Raw genomic sequence first — 23,638 nt, forward strand, 5'->3', positions numbered from 1 at the left:
TCACCCTGTAACTTTCATTGTATGTTACGTTGTTATGGGCTGCTCAATACATATGAATCACTAGTTGCAGAAAGGAAACATGTCTAAAATTATAAAAACGTTTACAGCAGATACAGACCTTGTTCATAGTCAATAAAGCGCCTCTAGCAACAGATATAATTCACCGCTTACAGCAGAAAGAAAACAAGTCCTGGCATCATTAAGAGAAAACTGAGAGAACGCGAATGATATTATGCCGTTAATAGAGTGATATACCTCAAATTCGATTCTTCACAGAAGAAAAAAAAGAGTTTTAGTGCTATTCTTATGAAAGAATACTTTACAGGTTACAGTACTTTAAGGCCAAAAATCTACCAAAAAAACTTGACTTATTAATGATGCTTAAAGAAATGGTGCCCCAAAGAAGTAAAAGATTTCTTTTACCCTAACAAAGTATCATGAATTTAGTTTCAGCAAAGATACACTACAGGTAGCTCAATGTAAGACAGACACCAGTGGCCTGTGACCTCGACCGAGCGAGGTGGCGCAGTGGTTAGACACTGGACTCGCATTCTGGAGGACGACGGTTCAATCCCGCGTCCGGCCATCCTGATTTAGGTTTTCCGTGATTTCCCTAAATCGCTCCAGGCAAATGCCGGGATGGTTCCTTTCAAAGGGCACAGCCGACTTCCTTCCCCGTCCTTCCCTAATCCGATGAGAGCGATGACCTCGCTATCTGGTCTCCTTCCCCAAACCAACCAACCAACCAACCTGTGAACTGGCCGATTTTATTTAAGTAGTACTCAGATTAATCTAGAATTTCCGAAGGAACCTGCCTACAATGCCAAACTACCTGTAAACATCTTAAAAATGGATAATAGTTTTAAAAAGTTCAGTTTACATTCCGGAAGAAAAGATGTAATTTTTGAATGAATTTGTGGCGAACCTGACAACAAAGACAGATGAAAATGAAGACAATGTCTATATGCATGGCCTTATTTTGATGTAATAGGGTTTAAAATGTATTCAATTCGAGACAAATATGTGAAATAAGTTCGTATCTTCAAAATATAGGCCGCGCGGGATTAGCCGAGCGGTCTCAGGCGTTACAGTCATGGACTGTGCGGCTGGTCCCGGCGGAGGTTCGAGTCCTCCCTCGGGAATGGGCGTGTGTGTTTGTCCTTAGGTTAATTTAGGTTAAGTATTGTGTAAGCTTAGGGACTGGTGACCTTAGCAGTTAAGTCCCATAAGATTTCACACACATTTCAACAATTTTTTTTCAAAATATAGGACTTTTAATTTGCATTCCACATTGTTTACTGCAAAAAGGGATCATGCTCAGTTGGAAACAAAAATTGCGCTACCGTTAAAATGCAGTTAGTTAAAACTTACATAATCTGATAACACAAAGTTGGATAAAAATTACATGATCTGAAGCATAGTACAATCAAACGTTTTTAGAAAAAAACAGAGTAATTTTGCTTCAGCATTCTTGTATGAAACAGTTTCTTGTCTCTGCTGAACATTTCCCTTTCTTCAGTTAGCAGTTCACGTATTGTTTACAGACGTGGAGACATGCATCTCCTCCTTGGTATTACCAGAGATTCATCCAGGAGTGAAGGAATGTCATGTGACAGCCCCAATTGAGTCATGGTCTTAACAACAAGCTACTTGGTTTCTCTCTAACCACACTGTCTGTCTTGTGTCTTGAATAAGGAAACGAGGGTGGGATCAAAAGGGCGGCGGGGGGTGGGAGGGGTGGTGAGGGGGAACGGTATTGAGTACATATGTGTGCATGTGTGAGTAAATTACACTGCGTACGTGATTAAAGGATCACTTTTTCGAAGCCTCGTCCCTTTTTCCCCTCATTTCACCCCTTCCTTTGACGCATCCGCGATGGAGGTTGAAACCGCGACGCCCATCGTTGAAATCACGCGGTTTTCTTATGGGTTGCCGAGGCAAACATTGCAGACATATCGCCGATCAGAATCAACAAAAAAGGTTTCAGGCGATGGCATAAAGGTCGTCAATGAGCCACCCTTCCCTGGGGCGTTGATTGCTGTCTAAAACGACAGTTCACATTGCGATGACCAATAGGACGAGTTCTTGACGACCTCTCACACTGCTAAGAACTGCGGATGCTTCAGCACTTCTCTGAGGACATGGTGGGGCAGCAACATTAAACGTGATCGCGCCCCTTTGGAGTGGAGTGTGACCGCAGTTTTTGCTCTGGAGTATAGTGTGCAACCACGAGGAACTGTTCAAAATAACTCGACGAAGTTTGAACGAAATCTGAAGTACCAAATCGTGCTTATGCTTTTTCGGGTTTCCTATTTTGCGCTCTCCTGTAGCGTGATCACAGAGAGGTGCGACATTAACACATGCGTGAACAAAACGGCAAAGGGTCCCTCTAAGAGCCCTACAGTTCGACAACACCCTCAGGGCCAACCGCCCACGTTTGTTGAGCCCTTTATAAATGTACCTTTACAGAACAAACCCGTGATAACCGTCCTAGGCATCTGCAGATTAGCAACCACTTGACACCTCTCCAATCTGTGTTCCTACCAGTACGGTAAATCATGGGTTTTTCTGTGCAGGTACAGTTTTGAAGTGCTCAAAAAACGTGGGCGGGTGGCCCAGAGGGTGTTGTCGAACTGTAGGGCTCTTAGAGGGACCCTTTGCCGTTTTGATCACGCATGTGTTAATGTCGCACCCCCCTGTGATCACGCCACAGGAGAGCACAAAATAGGAAACCCGAAAAAGCATAACCACGATTTGGTGCTTCAGATTTCGTTCAAACTTCGTCGAGTTATTTTGAACAGTTCCTTGTGGTTCCACACTACACTCCAGAGCAAAAACTGCGGTCACACTCCACTCCAAAGGGGCGCGATCACGTTTAATGTTGCTGCCCCACCATGTCCTCAGAGAAGTGCTGAAGCATCCGCAGTTCTTACAAGGGAACCTCCCCATCGCACCCCCCTCAGATTTAGTTATAAGTTGGCACAGTGGATAGGCCTTGAAAAACTGAACACAGATCAATTGAGAAAACAGGAAGAAGTTGTGTCGAACTGTGAAAAAATAAGCAAAATATACAAACTGAATAGTTCATGGGAAGATATGCAACATCAAGGAGCCTGGGAACGCGTGAGCGCTGTGGTCTCGTGGTAACGTGAGCAGCTGCGGAACGAAAGGTCCTTGGTTCGAATCTTCCATCGAGTGAAAAGTTTAATTTTTTTATTTTCAGTTTATGTGACAAACTCTTATGTTTTCATCACTTTTTTAGGAGTGATTATCACATCCACAAGAAAACCTAAATCGGGCAAGGTAGAAGAATCTTTTTACCCATTCGCCAAGTGTACAAGTTAGGTGGGTCGACAACATATTCCTGTCATGTGACGCACATGCCGTCACCAGTGCCTTATAGAATATATCAGATCTGTTTTCCTGTGGAGGAATCGGTTGACCTATGACCTTGCGACAAATGTTTTCGGTTCCCATTGGAGAGGCACGTACTTTCGTCTACTAATCGCACGGTTTTGCGATGCGGTCGCAAAACACAGACACTAAACTTATTACAGTGAACAGAGACTTCAATGAACGAACGGACAGATAATAACTATACAAAAATGAAGAAAGTAAAATTTTCACTCCCGGGAAGACTTGAACCAAGGACCTCTCGTTCTGCAGCTGCTCACGCTACCACGGGACCACGGCGCTCCTGAGCTGTATGTCCATGATGTTGCCTATGTCACAGACTACTCAGTTTGTATATTTTGCTTATTTTTTTACAGTTCCACACAACTTCTTCCTGTTTACTCAATTGATCTGTGTTCAGTTTATCAAGGCCTATCCACTGTGCCAACTTACAACTAAATCTGAGGGGGGTGCGATGGGGAGGTTCCCTTGTTAGCAGTGTGAGAGGTCGTCAAGAACTTGTTCTATTGGTCATCGTACTGGCAGTAATGTCGAATTGGGGGTCTTAGAAGTACCTTTTGTCGTTTTATTCACGCACATGTCAATGTCGCACCCCTCCGTAATCACGTCACAGAAGGACACAAAAGAAGAAGGCTAAAAAAGTATAAACACCCATTGCTGCATCATATCGCGTTCAAATTTTGTCGAATGTTTTGAGCAGTCCCTTGTGGTTCCACACTGCACACCAGAGTAAAAATTGCGATACACTGCATCCAGACGGGTACGTTCACCTTCGGTATGTTGCCAGTCCACGATGTCCTTAGAGAAAGGTTGAAGCGTCCGTGACCTGTCAGCAGTGTCAAAGGTTGTCAAGAACGTCGTCCTTTTACTCATCGCACTGCGAGCTGTCGCTTCCGACAGCAAAATCAACGCCTCATGGGTACAGGCAGTTTCATTGACATCTTTTATGCCACCTCCTCAGGACTTTTTGTGTCTATTCTCTACGGTAGTGTTATATGAAATGTTTGCCTCGGCCACCCATAAGAAAACCGCGTGATTTCAGCGACGAGCGTCGCCGTTCTATCCTCCATCGTGGAGGTACCAAAAATGGTTCTAATGGCTCTAAGCACTATGGGACTTAACATCTGAGATCATTAGTCCCCTAGACTTAGAATTATGTAAACCTAACTAACCTAATATAACAGAGGAAGATTGTGGGCATCTTTAAGACATATTTTAAATTTATGCGTCGCAATGGGAAATAATTATAGGGTTTCGAAAAAGTTATCTTTCAATTTGCTGCGCAGTGTAATATGTTCACTTGCACGAGTCGATCGATCATACTCCCGGTTTCGTTCAGTTTCGAACATTTTCAGAATAGTTGCAGACCAACCCGTCTGTTGTATGTGCTGTACAGAGTCTCCATAAGTCACGTATACAGGATGTTTAAAAAATATTGACACATTTTCCTGATGAAAACTAGAAATCCTGTCGAAATATGAAGCAACTCTCCTCTGATTCCCAACTGCCTGTTACCTTGAAGGCAGTGCTGTGTGTGGTTACCACGCATCCTCACACGGCTTCAGCCCTTCTTCGTAGCGAATCGTACACACTTCCAAATATACTTGGCTCTATTTGGATTTTGCCCCATACTTTGGTCACACATTCCTGTAATGGCTGCGCATTGCCGGTGTTTTGAGCATACAGCGATGCCTCTAAATGTCCCTGTAGTCATAAATCCAATGGTTCCAGTTCCCATGAATGCGAAGGCCACACTACAGGCCTCCTCGACCAATCAGTAACGTATGAAACGTTGCAATGAGGTACTATACCACGACTTTTACAAGTAGAGTAGCCACCTGTTGTGCATAAACCATAGTAGTTGTCTTTATGCTAGTGTCACTTTCTACATAAAGAGCCAAGAAAACTGATACACCTGCCTAATATTGTGTAGAGCCCTCATGAGCACGCAGAACTGCCGCAATACGACGTGGCATGGACTCGACTAACGTCTGCAGAACTGCTGCAGTGAGTTGAAACCATGAATTCTGCAGGGCTGTCCATAAATCCGTAAGAGTACGAGGGGGTGGAGATCTCTTCTGAACAGCACGTTGCAAGCCGTCCCAGGCACGCTCGATAATGTCCATGTCTGGGGAGTTTGGTGGCCAGTGAAAGTGTTTAAACTCAGAAGACTGTCCCTGGAGCCACTATATAGCTATTCTGGACATTTTGGGTGTCGCATTGTCCTGCTGGAATTTCCCAAGTCCGTCGGAATACACAATGGACGTGAATGAATGCAGGTGATAGGGCAGGATGCTTACGTACGTATCACAGGTCAGATACGTATCTAGACGTATCAGGTGTCCCATATTACTCCAACTGAAAACGCCCCACACCATTACAGAGCCTCCACCAGCTTGAACAGCCCCTGCTGACATACAGGGTCCATGGATTCATGAGGTTGTCTCCATACTCGTACACGTCCATCCGCTTGATACAAATGGAAACGAGACTTGACGGACAAGGCAACATGTTTGCAGGATCTTTTTCCGGCCTCAACGATGTCAGAGATTTGATGTTTTACCGGATTCCTGATATTCACGGTACACTCGTGAAATGGTCGTAAGGGGAAATACCCTCTTCATCGCTACCTCGGAGATGCTGTGTCTCATCGCTCCTGCGCCGACTATAACACTATGTTCAAACTCACTTAAACCTTGATAACCTACCACTGTAGGAGCAGTAACCGACCTAACTGCACCAGACACTTAAACCTTGATAACCTACCATTTCAGGAGCAGTAACCGATCTAAAAACTGCGCCAGACTCTTGTCTTGTATAGGCGTTGCCGACCGCAGCGCCGTATTCAACCTGTTTAGATATCTCCGTATTTGAATACGCTTGGGCAGGTTACCCATCACTCAGTTATCGGTGATTCACAGCACTTGTTAATCTCTTTTGTAAAGTTTATGACCCTTTGAGTCTGTCACCGTCAATTCCTACCCATAACACTGATACTGAAACGATCCTGGCGCCTCATTTCCACGATTGCTGGAGGATATGCATTTGGCCACAAGTGCATCTTGTGGTAGTGTACTATGTCATTTCTTGTGAATCCTGCCAAAATCAACAGAGGGTCTTCAATGGCCAACGGCCCATATCCTATCATATATATATATATATATATATATATATATATATATATATATATATATATATACTCCTGGAAATGGAAAAAAGAACACATTGACACCGGTGTGTCAGACCCACCATACTTGCTCCGGACACTGCGAGAGGGCTGTACAAGCAATGATCACACGCACGGCACAGCGGACACACCAGGAACCGCGGTGTTGGCCGTCGAATGGCGCTAGTTGCGCAGCATTTGTGCACCGCCGCCGTCAGTGTCAGCCAGTTTGGCGTGGCATACGGAGCTCCATCGCAGTCTTTAACACTGGTAGCATGCCGCGACAGCGTGGAAGTGAACCGTATGTGCAGTTGACGGACTTTAAGCGAGGGCGTATAGTGGGCATGCGGGAGGCCGGGTGGACGTACCGCCGAATTGCTCAACACGTGGGGCGTGAGGTCTCCACAGTACATCGATGTTGTCGCCAGTGGTCGGCGGATGGTGCACGTGCCCGTCGACCTGGGACCGGACCGCAGCGACGCACGGATGCACGCCAAGACCGTAGGATCCTACGCAGTGCCGTAGGGGACCGCACCGCCACTTCCCAGCAAATTAGGGACACTGTTGCTCCTGGGGTATCGGCGAGGACCATTCGCAACCGTCTCCATGAAGCTGGGCTACGGTCCCGCACGCCGTTAGGCCGTCTTCCGCTCACGCCCCAACATCGTGCAGCCCGCCTCCAGTGGTGTCGCGACAGGCGTGAATGGAGGGACGAATGGAGACGTGTCGTCTTCAGCGATGAGAGTCGCTTCTGCCTTGGTGCCAATGATGGTCGTATGCGAGTTTGGCGCCGTGCAGGCGAGCGCCACAATCAGGACTGCATACGACCGAGGCACACAGGGCCAACACCCGGCATCATGTTGTGGGGAGCGATCTCCTACACTGGCCGTACACCACTGGTGATCGTCGAGGGGACACTGAATAGTGCACGGTACATCCAAACCGTCATCGAACCCATCGTTCTACCATTCCTAGACCGGCAAGGGAACTTGCTGTTCCAACAGGACAATGCACGTCCGCATGTATCCCGTGCCACCCAACGTGCTCTAGAAGGTGTAAGTCAACTACCCTGGCCAGCAAGATCTCCGGATCTGTCCCCCATTGAGCATGTTTGGGACTGGATGAAGCGTCGTCTCACGCGGTCTGCACGTCCAGCACGAACGCTGGTCCAACTGAGGCGCCAGGTGGAAATGGCATGGCAAGCCGTTCCACAGGACTACATCCAGCATCTCTACGATCGTCTCCATGGGAGAATAGCGGCCTGCATTGCTGCGAAAGGTGGATATACACTGTACTAGTGCCGACATTGTGCATGCTCTGTTGCCTGTGTCTATGTGCCTGTGGTTCTGTCAGTGTGATCATGTGATGTATCTGACCCCAGGAATGTGTCAATAAAGTTTCCCCTTCCTGGGACAATGAATTCACGGTGTTCTTATTTCAATTTCCAGGAGTGTATATAAGAGCCTGAACGTGGGCTTTCCACGACAGCTTACTATCTATCTGAACACCTAGAAATTTGAAGTGTTGAGTTTCACTAATCACATGCCGGTTCTGTGAAATTAAAACGTCAGGTTTTATTCAATTGTGTGTTAGAAACTGTAAAAACTGAGTCTTACTGTGATTTAACGTTAGTAATAAAATATGACATTGGTTTGAGTACAAAAGACTTTTAGTGTTAAAATTTGTGCATCATGGTCTGAAAGGCCATTCACGCTTTTACTATCAGAATGCCCATCTAGTAATGAAGAACGAATAAAAATATTGTCTATGACAGTGCTACTGTTCCCCTGCACCCTAGTTGGAAAAAACACAGTTTACATCAGATCACATGAATTTAGGAGATCTACCAAGATCCTTTCTCTTGCACAATCATATACAAGATTAATACTGAAGTCACCACATATAACTAGTTTCTGGTACTTCCTACAAAGTGAATGAAGAACCCTCTCTAGCTTGAGCAGAAATGCTCTGAAGTCGGAGTTAGGGGACCTATAAAGAACAGCAATTATAAGTTTAGTTTCACTAAATTCAACTAACGCTGGACAACTTTGTTCAGTGCAGTGTCGTGATACGTCTATGGACTCAAATTGAATACTATTTTTCACGTACAGAGCCACTCCCACGCCCTGCATGGAACTCCTTGAGAAACAGCCAGCTAATCTGTAGCCTGGTAAAGGAAGCCTCTGAATTATCAAATTATTTAAGTGGTCCTCTGATATACCAATAACTTCGGAGTCAACATCTATTAGCAGCTCACTAACTTTATCTCTAATACCTCTTATATTTTGATGAAATATGCTAATTCCTTCTCTACTTGGAAACATTACGTTAGTTAGAGGTATACCTGTCAGCTGACTTCAATCTAAAAAAGGCGCAGCTCTAACACCAACTACTACAGGAATTTTTCCATTAGTGACACCACCACCACCACCACCACCACCACCACCCACTACACTGTCACCTATAAACTTAGCCAGCCTCCCCTTCCCATACCTATTGAGGTGCAGGCCATGCCTAGTGAACCCCGATCTACTGATAGACCCAACTGGCACCACTGAGATGTGACCCACGCTCACTGCCATCAGTGCCCTCCCCAGCCCCACGTTAATGCGCCTAACAGCTGCATTAAGGTGAGGCTGATCATGCCGCTGAAACAGTTGCACGAAATGGACATTAGTGCCACCAATTTGAGTAGCTATCTTAACCAAGTCACCACTGACATCATATTCTCCGTCCCTATCGAGACTGCTCCCTGCCCCACCCACTATCACTACCTGATCCTCCTTTGTAAAATTCTTACATAACTCCCCTATGCTTTCAGTCACCTGAGCCAACCCTGCAATAGGCTTCACAATGCTGGTGACCTGGTACTCTCTCCCCAACACTTCCTGCAACTGCTGGCCCACACCTCTACCGTGGGAACTACCTAGCAGCAGAACCTTCTTTCTGCTAGACTTTGCAACTAACCTAGGCCTCCTAGTTGCTGAGGACTGCTGCACGTTCCCTACATCTACAGCTACACGAGGCTGCTCTCCACTCAACTCTGACTGTTGGTCATATCTATTGCATGTATGCAAAGTAAAACTGTCTGAATACCTCCTCTTCTTAGCTGCCTTCTTGCCAACTGCTAGTTCCCATTCCACACCACCCTTCACCCTCCTCAACCTACCTAGTTCCTCCTTTGCGCACTGTAACTGCAGCTGAAGGGCACAGATCTTACGCTCCTGCTGCTCTATCAACTTGTTTCTACTACAAATTCTGCATTCCCAGGAAAGGATCTCACTAAAATGACCACTGGCTTCCCCACTGCATTCCCCCCAATGAAAATACTTTGAACAAATCCCACACCGTAATCCACTACTCACAAACACTTCTCACTCATGGTAAAATTTTACAGTTACTGAAAAAAATATACATCTACATTACCAACGTTCAGTTACACCAGTAGAACTATTTAAGAACTAACAATAATGGTCTCGAAATTCTCTGCCTACTAAGAAATCTACTACTTGTATTAATACTACTACACCACAGCTAATACCAATACCAACAAAACTTCAAAAAATTATTAGCTAAAATCAAAAAATTCAAACGGCCACTGTAACACTAAGCGAATGAAAATTTTACTGAAATATTTCACAACGGCCACTGTAACACTAAGCGAATGAAAATTTTACTGAAATATTTCACTAGAAACAATAATAAACGTCAATTGAAAACTAAAGCACGAAATTTACTAAACGACTTCAACGCACAGAAAACTCTAAAAGACACAGCGAACGAACGATTACAAAAGTTTATTAAGTCGTTATTTCGCCACAAACGGCACGCAACAAAGCTGAAATCTATTAAATTTATTAACTGTATTACAGAGCACAAATAAGTTTGTCAGTACTTAGCTTTATAACCGCTACAGCTGCAGTGCACGCAGCAAAATGTAAACACACTACTCAAATCGCTTACTTAGTTTGAAGCCAATATAAATCCTTTAATTGGATTTGTTCTCATTTCTACTCTCTTATGTAATTTATTGAATATTTACGTATATATCCGGTGTGGCTTTTGTCTGACGCCATTTGATGCACCCATGTTGGACGGTAGCCCCTTTTGCCCAGTAATGATGGCAATCGGTGCATATGATGAAGTAATTCGTATTTCAAATATTATGTTGGTGCCTAAGGTCGTAGCATTCTGTTTTTCATGTTGATATTCCGGTTCCTGTGAGTTTATTTATCGATTTTCATTTTTTATTTGTAGTTCACTGTTGCTATTTGAGTTTACATATTGTCATTTTGTTATTTGGAGGTAGTGGAGCCGTGGGCGCTAGAAAATGGAGAGCCAAGTGGAGAAATCGGAACACTTCCGACATGTTCTTCAGTTTGAGTTCAATAGAGGAGTGACAGCAGCGATTCAGCTAGAAACAGTTGCACAATGTATGGGAATAATGCCACTTCAGATCACAGCAAGAAACTGCTTTCCAGTTTTAAGTGGGATTGTTTTGACGTAAGTGACTCTCCACATTAAGGAAGACCTTCGGAGTTTGGTGAAGATCGTTTAAATGCATGAATCGACTATGATCCACGTCAGTGTGCTCGAGAACTGTCAGATGTGATAAACTGTGTTCATTCCACCAACGTGCGACATTTGCATGCAAAGGCGAAGGTTTAAAAGTCGGGTGTACCGCACGCTCTAAGCCAAAAGAAGAAAAATAAAAGGTTTGCGATATTTGCGCCTCTAGTTGCTCGTTATCAATTGCCTCGTGAACAATACCGACTATTCCTATCCTGCATCGCTCCTGGTAACGAGAAATAGTGGTTTTATGCTAACATAAGGGAAAGGAAGGAATAGAGATTAAATTAGATTTACTTTCATTGCAACTGATCCGTAGTGAGGAGGTCCTCCAGGATGTAGAACAAGTCAGAACAACAACAATACATACCAAATATTTACAACTCAAACAAATAAATAAAAAAGTTTTTTATTTATTTATAAGGTAATAAACGTGTAATACAACTACTAAATACTTATTTACAATGAACACATTACTGCACTGAACTAGTGCAGAACTTAGATTGTACTTACACACATACACACACACACACACACACACACACACACACACACACACACACACACACACACACACACACACACGTATTTACAATGAACACATTACTGCACTGAAATTGTGCAGAAATTATATTGTACTTATAAAAGGCCACCAATAAATCCTTTAGGCTTCTCTTAAACTGGATTTCATTGGTTGTTAAGCTTTTTATGGCTGCTGGCAAGTTACTGAAAATGTGTGTTCCTGAATAATCCACACCTTTTTGTACAAGACTAAGTGTCTTTCAATCCTTGTGAAGATTATTCTGGTTGAGTCCAAAGCAGCAACTCTCCGTGCACAGACCTGCACACATCCACGAAAGATAATGTTACAAAAAATGGTTCAAATGGCTCTGAGCACTATGGGACTTAACATCTGAGGTCATCAGTCCCCTAAAACTTAGAACTACTTAAACCTAACTAACCTAAGGACATCACACACATCCATGCCCGAGGCAGGATTCGAACCTGCGACCGTAGCGGTCGCGCAGTTCCTGACTGAAGCGCCTAGAACCGCTCGGCCACACGGTCGGGGATAATGTTACACATCTGGTGCATCAACGACATTGTGGTTTACTACGAACTGCTTTCGTGAGGTATAGCCACTACTGCTGACATTTACTGTCAACAACTGAGACGTCTTGCAGACACAATCCTAGAACAACGTCAAGGAAGACTGCATGAAGTGATGTTACTCCTCGATAACGTCCGCCCACGTTCTACAAGACTGACAAAAAACACTATACAGGATGAAATGGCTCTGAGCACTATGGGACTCAACTGCTGAGGCCATTAGTCCCCTAGAACTTAGAACTAGTTAAACCTAACTAACCTAAGGACATCACAAACATCCATGCCCGAGGCAGGATTCGAACCTGCGACCGTAGCGGTCTTGCGGTTCCAGACTGCAGCGCCTTTAACCGCACGGCCACTTCGGCCGGCACACTATACAGGAGTTCGGTTGGGAAGTCATTCCGCACCCACCTTATTCAGCTGATCTCGCGCCCTCAGATTTTCACTTTTTCCGCTCTCTAACGAGCAGCTTTCAAGGAAATTCCTTTCCGGATGAAAATGCGCTCCGAACATGGCTCGACGAGTTCTTTGCCTCCAAACCAAGTGATTACTACAGTCGCAGAATCGAAAAGTTTACCCCAGCGTTGGCAGATTATTGTAAATAGTGAAGGATAACATATTATTGACGACTTAAGTCTCTGTTATGTGTATCTATTGTGTTTATTACAATTATGACCCTACGAACTTATGCACCAACATGATAGTTTCCCACATTAATCGTGATAAACACATCGTTCTCTGCATGCAAATTTTCAGGTACGTTTTCTCGTCGATTGCTGGATGTGGTATCGCTGTGGCAAAGTTTTCATGTCTCATTTTCATGGTTCACGAAATAAGTTCCAAGTGTTTTGCGTTGATGTGTTTAGTATTTCGTAATAGTTCTAGTAGCTTCAGTTCTTCTGAGCCCCATCATTATTAAAATAACTTGAAGTACTATCAGCAATTAGCCATTGCCATACCTAAGTACAGTGATTACAAACAGGGGCCAAGATCTCTACTGCACAGTGTTCAACTATGAATTCATCACTATTACACACTTGTAAATTTTATATGATCTTACGAGTGATTTTTCACATTGTTTGATGTTCATTTCCACAAGTTCTGGCTGCCTTTTAATAGCTGCGCGATTTTTTTAAAGTACAAATACTGAGTTAATTTCTGATTCTTATTCAAAGTCAGATTGCTTATGAAATTGGTTGTGAGTCATGACTTTGTTTATAACAAGGCACAGTTTAACTAAATTTGGATTTAGAGATACTAGTTGCATTGGGACTCCAGTCTCCTAAAACAGCAGACGACTTGCAAGCTCTTATTCAGATATAAGAAACTTCGAGCCAAAAAATCTTTATGTATCCTTTGTTGGTCTTAAAAAGCCTATAACTCCGTCGACAGAAATACACTATTCAGTTTCCTAGAAGAATTTGGAACTAACAATAAAACAATGGTTATCATTAAGAAACTTTAACTAATACAATTTCCAAAATCAAATTTTTAAAGTAAATATCTAAATCTTACAAAATTAAAATAAGTGTGAGGCTGGGGGAGAGTGTGGCTCCATTATCATTGAACTGCATTTTGGAGAAAATAGTACGTGAATGGAGAAAAAGAACAGTGGAAGAGGAGGAAAATAAAGTCAAACTTCGAGGAAAGATAGATAGCCCTGGAATTGACTGCTTATCTTTTGCTGACGATTTAGTTATCTTAGGAGAAAATCTACAAGATACAACGAAACAGATAAACATTTTCCAAGTGATAACAGAAAGAACTGGGTTATAAATTTCTTTTGAAAAAACCGGAAACTTAACCATTGTAAAGGTGCACCAACATATAAGGGATTAAAATATGCAAAAATTTTAAAAATCGGATTTTAAAGTCTTTGGACAAATAATCCAGCGAAATGCTCTGGACACAGAAGGGAACATAAATAGAGCTAGAGAAATGGAAATGACGTTCCGCTTAACAAAGAACATGTGCAATAAAAAATCGGTATCTATTAATAAAGAACTGAAGCATTACAGTGGAGGTATTATAACTGGTTACCTTTATATTTCATATAACCCTGCCACGAACACAGCCAGACTGTTAAATAATATGGGGAAGAAAGAAATAAGCGAAAAATTTTGCGACAAACTATGAAAATAGGATTTGGAAACTGATAAACAAAAAGGAGAATCATAAAATAACTGAGAATGTAATAGATACAATGACAAAGTGGAGAATTGCATTATTTTCAGCCACTTAAATAGAATGGATAACGAGAGGCTGACAAAAATCTTCAAAAACAAAAATCTAAAAACCCAAATTTCATGGTTGTTACAAGTTAAGAAAGATCTACAGGAGTTCGCAATGTCAACAAAGACATAGGTAACTGACATGAATTCAGGGGGTTGCAGAAGAAAAGTCAAGGGGTTCCAGAAGAAAACACAAAAGAGGAGGGACATGGACAGAAAAAAAGGGACGAACAACAGAGAGCAAGAATGAAGAAGTATTGGCAAGCAGAGAGAAAAAGGAAAAGAATATTATGATGTCATAAATCATCTGTTTCATATAGTCCTGAATTGGCCAAATTCGAATAATAATAATATTCAGAGTGTTTCAAATTAGGTGATCTTCTCTATAGCCTTCAAAATAATAAGCGAAATGAATATTTTGTTAAATAAGTAAATCAAAAAAATTACAAAGTTGTGACTATAATTTATTTACACTGACGGAAAAAAATTGCAGCACCAAAAGATGATTAATGTAGAGTAATGAAATTTCTAGAATACATTTGTCTTGGTAATATATTTAACTGATTAACATTGCAAGATCACAGGTTAATGTAGGCGCGAGGTAAGCCATTCCAAAAGTGAAATTCTGGTACGTTAATAACCAGTGTAACAGCAGGAAAGATGACTGCAAGCCTGCAGCTGTGCATACATTGTATAATACAGGTGTCTACTGTCAGTTTGTTAATAATAAACAATGTAACAAACAGAAATACAGTTACCTATCCGGACAGCAAAACCACAAAACGTCAAAAGGACGAAGCTTACACTTGGCGCCACTTTTGAGAGTGGTACAGAAAGTTAAGGCGCACGGATCTGTTACAGTCATTAGGAACAATACATGTGGTTTAAGAAGTTGTTAAAGATGGATAAGCCGGCCGGAGTGGCAGAGCGGTTCTAGGCGCTGCAGTCTGGAACCGCGCGACCGCTACGATCGCAAGTTCGAATCCTGCCGCGGGCATGGATGTGTGTGATGTCCTTAGATTAGTTAGGTTTAAGTAGTTCTAAGTTCTAGGAGACTGATGACCTCAGAAGTTAAGTCCCACAGCGCTAAGAGCCATTTGAACCATTTGAAAGATGGATAAAGATAAGGCAATGCAATACGGGGAAGTGAAGCAGGAGGATGATAGTGAAACAAGCTCTGTACACAGTGATAGTGAACAAAACATAAATCAATCTCTCTCACTGGTAGCAAAACAAGTACAGCACGTAGATCTGGAAGATGAAACTTTTATGCTGATAAGTCCATCCCAGATAAAGAAAGAAAAGTTACATTCTGAAGAGGAAGACAGGGATCAAGGAAACGACACCGAACAAAAAGCACAGTCACAAGTAGAATGGTATGCTTTGTTGAACAGCATTAATATGCACATACAGACACAGACCAAACTTTGAGTGAACAAATCAAATCCCAAAGTGAACAGTTTAAAATTCAAACAAAACAACAGCTTCCATGGCAAACTGAGCAAATTAAACCTCAGAATGAACAGCTTAAAGAACACACAAATCAACAATTTAAAGAACACACAAAACATGTAGATACACAGCTTAAAAAACAAACAGAACAGATAGAAAAGATAAACCATAAAATAGGATTTCTTACGGAGGAATTAATAAATATGAAAAGTGACATTAAGGATCTGAAGGAAGATGTTATTAACATTCAAACTGAAATCGTTGAAATCAATGCTATCCTTGAGACAGAAATGGAGAAAATAAAAGAGCAGGTCGAACCTACGGTTAAAGCTGAAGTGAAAAAGGAGGTTTCACAAGCGAAGAAAACCATCATTGAGACGAATAAGGAACAGATATCTCAACTGAGAAATACTGTTCAAGAAACTGAAAAAGAGCTAAAGAAACAGGTAGAAGTTTGCCAGTCAAAATGCTGTAATAACACGACTTGCATTCAGGAGAAGATTAGCAACCTTGAAAATCAAATTAAGAACAATATCTCTTACGTAGTAAAGGGAGTAAGTCATGGAAAAATATTGGAGGGCGAAGAAAAATTCGACCCTTATAAAAAACATAGCAGATTATTCCCTGTGGATTTCATAAAAAACTATGAGAGGCTTTTTCCTGTAAATAGCATCGATCAGGAAAAGATCAACATTGTAATTAGTGGATCAGCAGGAGATACTAAACGATGGGGCATAAACCTGAGTACTGAAGAAATGTCCTTCAGTGCGTTTAGGCAACAATTTTTAGACGAATACTGGTCCGAAAACATGCAAAATAGCCTATGGTGTGAGTTTGTAATGGTCAAAATATTCGAAAGGAATAACCGAATGACCATGAAAGAATTTTGTTAGTCCTGGTATAGGAAGTTAGCTCATTTAAGGACTCGTAGATCAGATTCCGAAATTATTTGGGAACTCTGGCAGAAGTTGCCAGAAGACTAAGAGATATGTGAGCAGCAACCACAAATCGGTCTCAGCGTTTCTGGAAAAGGTCAGCGATGAGGACGATTGGCGCGAAAACAGTAATTACCGCCAGAATAGAAATAACCGGTAAAGAACTAAATCTTGATCGACTTTAAGATAAGAGGACAAACGTTCTCACATGAGGTTCTAGTAATTGAAGAACTTCGGACTGAAGTAATCCTAGGTGTGGATTGGCTGCACAAACAAAAGGAGGAATATTACAAGCTGGTGACATGGAATAGCGTTCCACGCCTGTCGCCGGCCGGTGTGGCCGAGCGGTTCTAGGCGCTTCAGTCTGGAACCGCGCGACCGCTACGGTAGCAGGTTCGAATCCTGCCTCGGGCAGGGATGTGTGTGATGTCCTTAGGTTAGTTAGGTTTAAGTAGGTCTAAGTTCTAGGGGACTGATGACCTCAGATGTTGAGTCCCATAGTGCTCAGAGCCATTTGAACCATTTTCCACGCCTGTCGCACTTGGTCGGTCAATACAAGAACGGTTAATGTTGTTTGTGGATGACGCTGGACTTGTTGTCCGATGACGTCACATATGTGCTCGGTTGGAGACTGATCTAGTGATCGAGCAGGCCAAGGCAACATGTCGACACTCTTCCCTTGGAACACTGTTCATGAATGGCAGCACAATAGGACGAATCACCAGACTGATGTACGGTTTTGCAGTTAGGGTGCGTGGGATAACCGCGAGAGTGCTCCTGCTGTCATATGAAATCGTATCTCAGTCCATAACTGCAGGTTCAGGTCCAGTGTGTCTCGCACAGAGACAGGTTGGTTGCAGGCCTTCAACTGGCCTGTTTCTAACAAACACACAGCCATCGCTGGCACCGAGGCAGAACCAGCCTTCATTAGAAGACACAACAGACCTCCACCCTGCCCTCCAGTGAGTTCTCCCTTGATACCACAGAACTGGCAAATGGAGGTGGTTTGGGATCAGTGGAATGAATGCTACAGGGCGTCTGGCTCGGAGCTGTCCTTGAGGTGACCGATTTGTAACAGTTCGTGGTGTCACAGTGGTGCCAACTGCTGCTGAAATTGCTGCTGCAGTTGCAGTACGACGCTCCAGAGCCATACGCCGAACAGGATGGTTTTCCCTCTCGGTAGTGCCAACTGGCCGTTCACAGCCTGGTCTTCTCGCGATCGTACATTCCCGTGAACACCGCTGCCAGAAATCATGAACATTGTTATTCCTGCCAAGTCTTTCTGCTGTATCGCAGAAGGAACATTCAGCTTGTCGTAGTCCTAATATGCGACCTCGTTCAGACTCTGTGAGGTGTTGGTAGTGGCGTCTTTGCCGCATTCTTGAGTGGCATCAGCTGACCACGTCCAGTTACAAAAGTAACTAACGTTCACGGTCGTAACAGCGTGCATTTAAAGCAAACTTGATTTGCGTTGTCGCCGTGGCACTACTAGCGTCACACTTAAGCGACCGGTACGAAATTTGAACAGACATCATATTGCAGATGTAAAAATGAGCCCGCCAACTTTCGTTTATGTTGCACAACTGCACTTGGTGTTGCGATTTTTTCCGCCATTGTATTTATTTTCTAGAGAACTACAGCAAAAAGTTACATCTTTTTACATATAACATTACTTTTTTGTGTCAGATAGCTCATGTATAAAAATTAATTTAAATCAAATTTCTATCTATTTTGATTAGGGATCTAGAAGGATACTATAGGAGTTTAGCCAATAACGCCTCTTCTTCAGCATTAGCGTCTATGATGGAAATGAAATGAGCGTATGGCGTTGTTGGCCGGGAGAAGCAAGAGTAATAGAAGGCAGATTTCAGACTACCTAACAGATCAAAACGAAAATTTCTGTTCCGACACTGACAATGTTGAGTGTTTATGGAAAAAGTTCAAGGCAATCGTAAAATGCGTTTTAGACAGGTACGTGCCGAGTAAAACTGTGAGGGACGGGAAAAACCCACCGTGGTACAACAACAAAGTTAGGAAACTACTGCGAAAGCAAAGAGAGCTTCACTCCAAGTTTAAACGCAGCCAAAACCTCTCAGACAAACAGAAGCTAAACGATGTCAAAGTTAGCGTAAGGAGGGCTATGCGTGAAGCGTTCAGTGAATTCGAAAGTAAAATTCTATGTACCGACTTGACAGAAAATCCTAGGAAGTTCTGGTCTTACGTTAAATCAGTAAGTGGCTCGAAACAGCATATCCAGACACTCCGGGATGATGATGGCATTGAAACAGAGGATGACACGCGCAAAGCTGAAATACTAAACACCTTTTTCCAAAGCTGTTTCACAGAGGAAGACCGCACTGCAGTTCCTTCTCTAAATCCTCGCACAAACGAAAAAATGGCTGACATCGAAATAAGTGTCCAAGGAATAGAAAAGCAACTGGAATCACCCAACAGAGGAAGGTCCACTGGACCTGACGGGATACCAATTCGATTCTACACAGAGTACGCGAAAGAACTTCTAACAGCCGTGTACCGCAAGTCTCTAGAGGAACGGAAGGTCCCAAATGATTGGAAAAGAGCACAGATAGTCCCAGTCTTCAAGAAGGGTCGTCGAGCAGATGCGTAAAACTATAGACCTATATCTCTGACGTCGATATGTTGTAGAATTTTAGAACATGTTTTTTGCTCGAGTATCATGTCGTTTTTGGAAACCCAGAATCTACTATGTAGGAATCAACATGGATTCCGGAAACAGCGATCGTGTGAGACCCAACTCGCTTTATTTGTTCATGAGACCCAGAAAATATTAGATACAGGCTCCCAGGTAGATGCTATTTTTCTTGACTTCCGGAAGGCGTTCGATACAGTTCCGCACTGTCGCCTGATAAACAAAGTAAGAGCCTACGGAATATCAGACCAGCTGTGTGACTGGATTGAAGAGTTTTTAGCAAACAGAACACAGCATGTTGTTATGAATGGAGAGACGTCTACAGACGTTAAAGTAACCTCTGGCGTGCCACAGGGGAGTGTTATGGGACCATTGCTTTTCACAATATATATAAATGACCTAGTAGATAGTGTCGGAAGTCCCATGCGGCTTTTCGCGGATGATGCTGTAGTATACAGAGAAGTTGCAGCATTAGAAAATTGTAGATCTGCAGCGGATAGGCACGTGGTACAGGGAGTGGCAACTGACCCTTAACATAGACAAATGTAATGTATTGCGAATACATAGAAAGAAGGATCCTTTATTGTATGATTATATGATAGCGGAACAAACACTGGTAGCAGTTACTTCTGTAAAATATCTGGGAGTATGCGTGCGGAAGGGTTTGAAGTGGAATGATCATATAAAATTAATTGTTGGTAAGGCGGGTACCAGGCTGAGATTCATTGGGAGAGTCCTTGGAAAATGTAGTCCATCAACAAAGGACACTCGTTCGACCTGTACTTGAGTATTGCTCATCAGTGTGGGATCCGTACCAGATCGGGTTGACGGAGGAGATAGAGAAGATCCAAAGAAGAGCGGCGCGTTTCGTCACAGGGTTATTTGGTAACCGTGATAGCGTTACGTAGATGTTTAACAAACTCAAGTGGCAGACTCTGCAAGAGAGGCGCTCTGCATCGAGGTGTAGCTTGCTCGCCAGGTTTCGAGAGGGTGCGTTTCTGGATGAGGTATCGAATGTATTGCTTCCCCCTACTTATACCTCCCGAGGAGATCACGAATGTAAAATTAGAGAGATTAGAGCGCGCACGGAGGCTTTCAGACAGTCGTTCTTCCCGCGAACCATACGCGACTGGAACAGGAAAGGGAGGTAATGACAGTGGCACGTAAAGTGCCCTCCGCCACACACCGTTGGGTGGCTTGCGGAGTATAAATGTAGATGTAGATGTAGATGGTAAGTCCTTTTTAGTTGAAGCCACTTCGACGACCTGCGGGTCGGTGAAAATGATTATGAAGGACACCCAACACCCAGTCCCCTGCCGGAAATCGAACCCGGGCCCCCTCCGTGATAGGCGGAAACGCTACCGCTACAGTACGGAGGCGGACAGCGCCTATGATAGTGGATCTCCAACGGCAGCCACAAGAATTTTAACCGTTCCTCTCACTTCTCCAGCACAAACGCGAGAAAACTCCCCTTTATAAGCGAACGCGACACTGGTCTCTGACAGTGTTCTAGCAACAGTGGACACCGGAACATCCTGAAGAAGATCCCAGCAGATGGGTCGAAACGTCGATTATTTCAGAAGGAAATATGACGAGGTCTAACAATCCAGAAGATTTTAACTTCATAAAACCTGGTTGGCGGCCGGCCGCCACAGAGACTAAGTCTCGTCTTTCACTTAGGACGCAAATAAATCAGGCCACTGTGGAATACCCTCCGTGTGCCGCAATGGCGGTTGAAAATTAAATGTTCCTCAAAGGTGCGTCAATAATTTAACAGTTTGCAAATTGTGAAACCCACACTGAGGATGAATAACTTTACTAAGACACAAGGTGGTGCGTCACAGGGAAGTTCAACCACTCTCGTGTTTTTATTCACAGATCTGCTTCACATTAGGCCACTGAGCAGGCTAGAAGACGTCACTGTTTGGATACGGAAACCGATCGGACCCGCGTAGTTTTGATTGCAAAATACAGCCGACAAACGATGGATACAGTATCTCAGGGAGGGGGGAGGGCCCGCATCTCGTGGTCGTGCGGTAGCGTTCTCGCTTCCCACGCCCGGGTTCCCGGGTTCGATTCCCGGCGGGGTCAGGGATTTTCTCTGCCTCGTGATGGCTGGGTGTTGTGTGCTGTCCTTAGGTTAGTTAGGTTTAAGTAGTTCTAAGTTCTAGGGGACTTATGACCCCAGCAGTTGAGTCCCATAGTGCTCAGAGCCATTTTTGGAGGGGGGCGGTTGGGGAGTTAATTGAAGAGTAATTAACGAAACGGGACCAATTGTGGCCCATCCTTCGTGCCCGAACAATCCGCCACCAATCTCGTCTGTTTTTCCGTGAAACATTCATAGATTACTACGTAAACTGCATAAAAGGTAAGGAGACAAGGTAGTGGCTTCGATTAATGACGTAATCAGCACAAATATCTAGATATAAGTAAAATTTATCCAGCAAAAAGTAACTGCTGTCACACTTTAGGTCTGCACATCTCATGAAGTTACTAACAAGTGACGGACGATTTTACAGGAATAAAGTAAGAGAGTGGCTTTGCATTAACCACCTCTGCAACTTCTAGAAGTTTCGCTATGTTAAATGCAATCTTTGAACACTCACTAAATAAGTTTTTTCTACGAACGAGTCATCCTTTTCTTACTACACATCATTACATTATCAATTTTGAGAGAAAAATTAGAGCAAACTAAAATAATAAAATTAAATACTTCACCGCCCTTCCGCTTTGTGTGGCCATCTGCGCGGTCTGGCAACGCTGTAGGTTTCTGGAGGAGTGTTAGCTTCCGCTCGATCTATTAGAGTGCTTTATCTGGTCGTGGTGCAGTGGTAACCGTCACACAATGTAAACAACACGAAGTCACGAGTTCAACTCCATTCTTTCCTTTACTTCTTTAAACCACATTTCGGCTCTCAGCTAAAGGTATCAGCCTTATGCTTCCCTCAGTAACCCATCAGCAACGGGAAAAATTTACAGAAACATTTCAGCGAATCATTGACCCACAAAAGTTACCAGTCCCAGGCGACCTGATATCAGGTCCCGTCCGAGCAGGTAAATGCGGCGCAGCGAGCCTTTGGCACGTTTCTGCAATACGATAGTTTGATTTCCCATGCGAAATAACTTTGTAAAATTGAGTGAACACGGCGCAGTGACACAACACACACCGGTAGCTGTCAGTTCAGTTATTTTTCTTGTTTGAAGCTCTAGTATTTGCCTTGCATACTCGAAACTTACGAAAGTTGTTGAAATTCTGGGGCTAGCAAGACAGAGCGGATGCTGTTATATTTGTGTAAAGGGGCCAAAATAAGTTACTATCAGTTGCACTCAACATATAACTTTATTTCTTAAAACACACAATCACACAAGCAAGAATCAAAACTCTCAAGGTTTTAACGAAAGACCTCCTTTGATTTAATTTAGATCGGCTGAAGGCCACATTGAAAATCCAAGGGACAAGGCCTAACCAAGGAATTGAGGTACAGGAGTTCTTCTGGAGGTTTCACTTCTTTAGAAAAATATTTTTTTATCCTCAGTATAAATAGGCTGAGAGCCTTAGCTTAAATTTTTCCCATAGAACACGGCTGAAGGCATCACGTTAATCAAGAACAGTGTTACGGCTTAAGGCCGAGACAAAGGTTTTCAAAGCTTAATCTAAATAGGCTGAAAATTCGGCTGAAGGCCGCATATCAACAAAAAGATTTAACGGCTTAAGGCCTAGGAAGAAGAGCTTTCAATTATAAAAGGTTGAAGGCATTATCTTAAAATATTTCGTGTAAAACTCGACTTTACCCTAAAATGCTCCACATAACTCTCGGCTGAAGGCCACATACGAAACCTAAACAATCTCGCGGCTTAAATCCCAGGCAAATAAATTTCCAATTTTTAATTTAAGCTGGAAAACTCGGCTGAAGGCCACATAAAAACTAGAAAATATTTCTTACGGCTTAAGGCCTAGACAAAATTTTTCAACTTTTGATTTGAAAAGGCTGAAAACTCGGCTGAAGGCTACATACCAAATCGAAACCAATGTACAGCTTAATTTTAATAAGCAAAAACTCTACTGAAGGACTAAGACTAAAAAGGAAATCAC

This window comes from Schistocerca americana, chromosome 3 (assembly GCF_021461395.2).
Source record: "Schistocerca americana isolate TAMUIC-IGC-003095 chromosome 3, iqSchAmer2.1, whole genome shotgun sequence".
In the NCBI taxonomy this organism is placed as follows: Eukaryota; Metazoa; Arthropoda; class Insecta; order Orthoptera; family Acrididae; genus Schistocerca; species Schistocerca americana.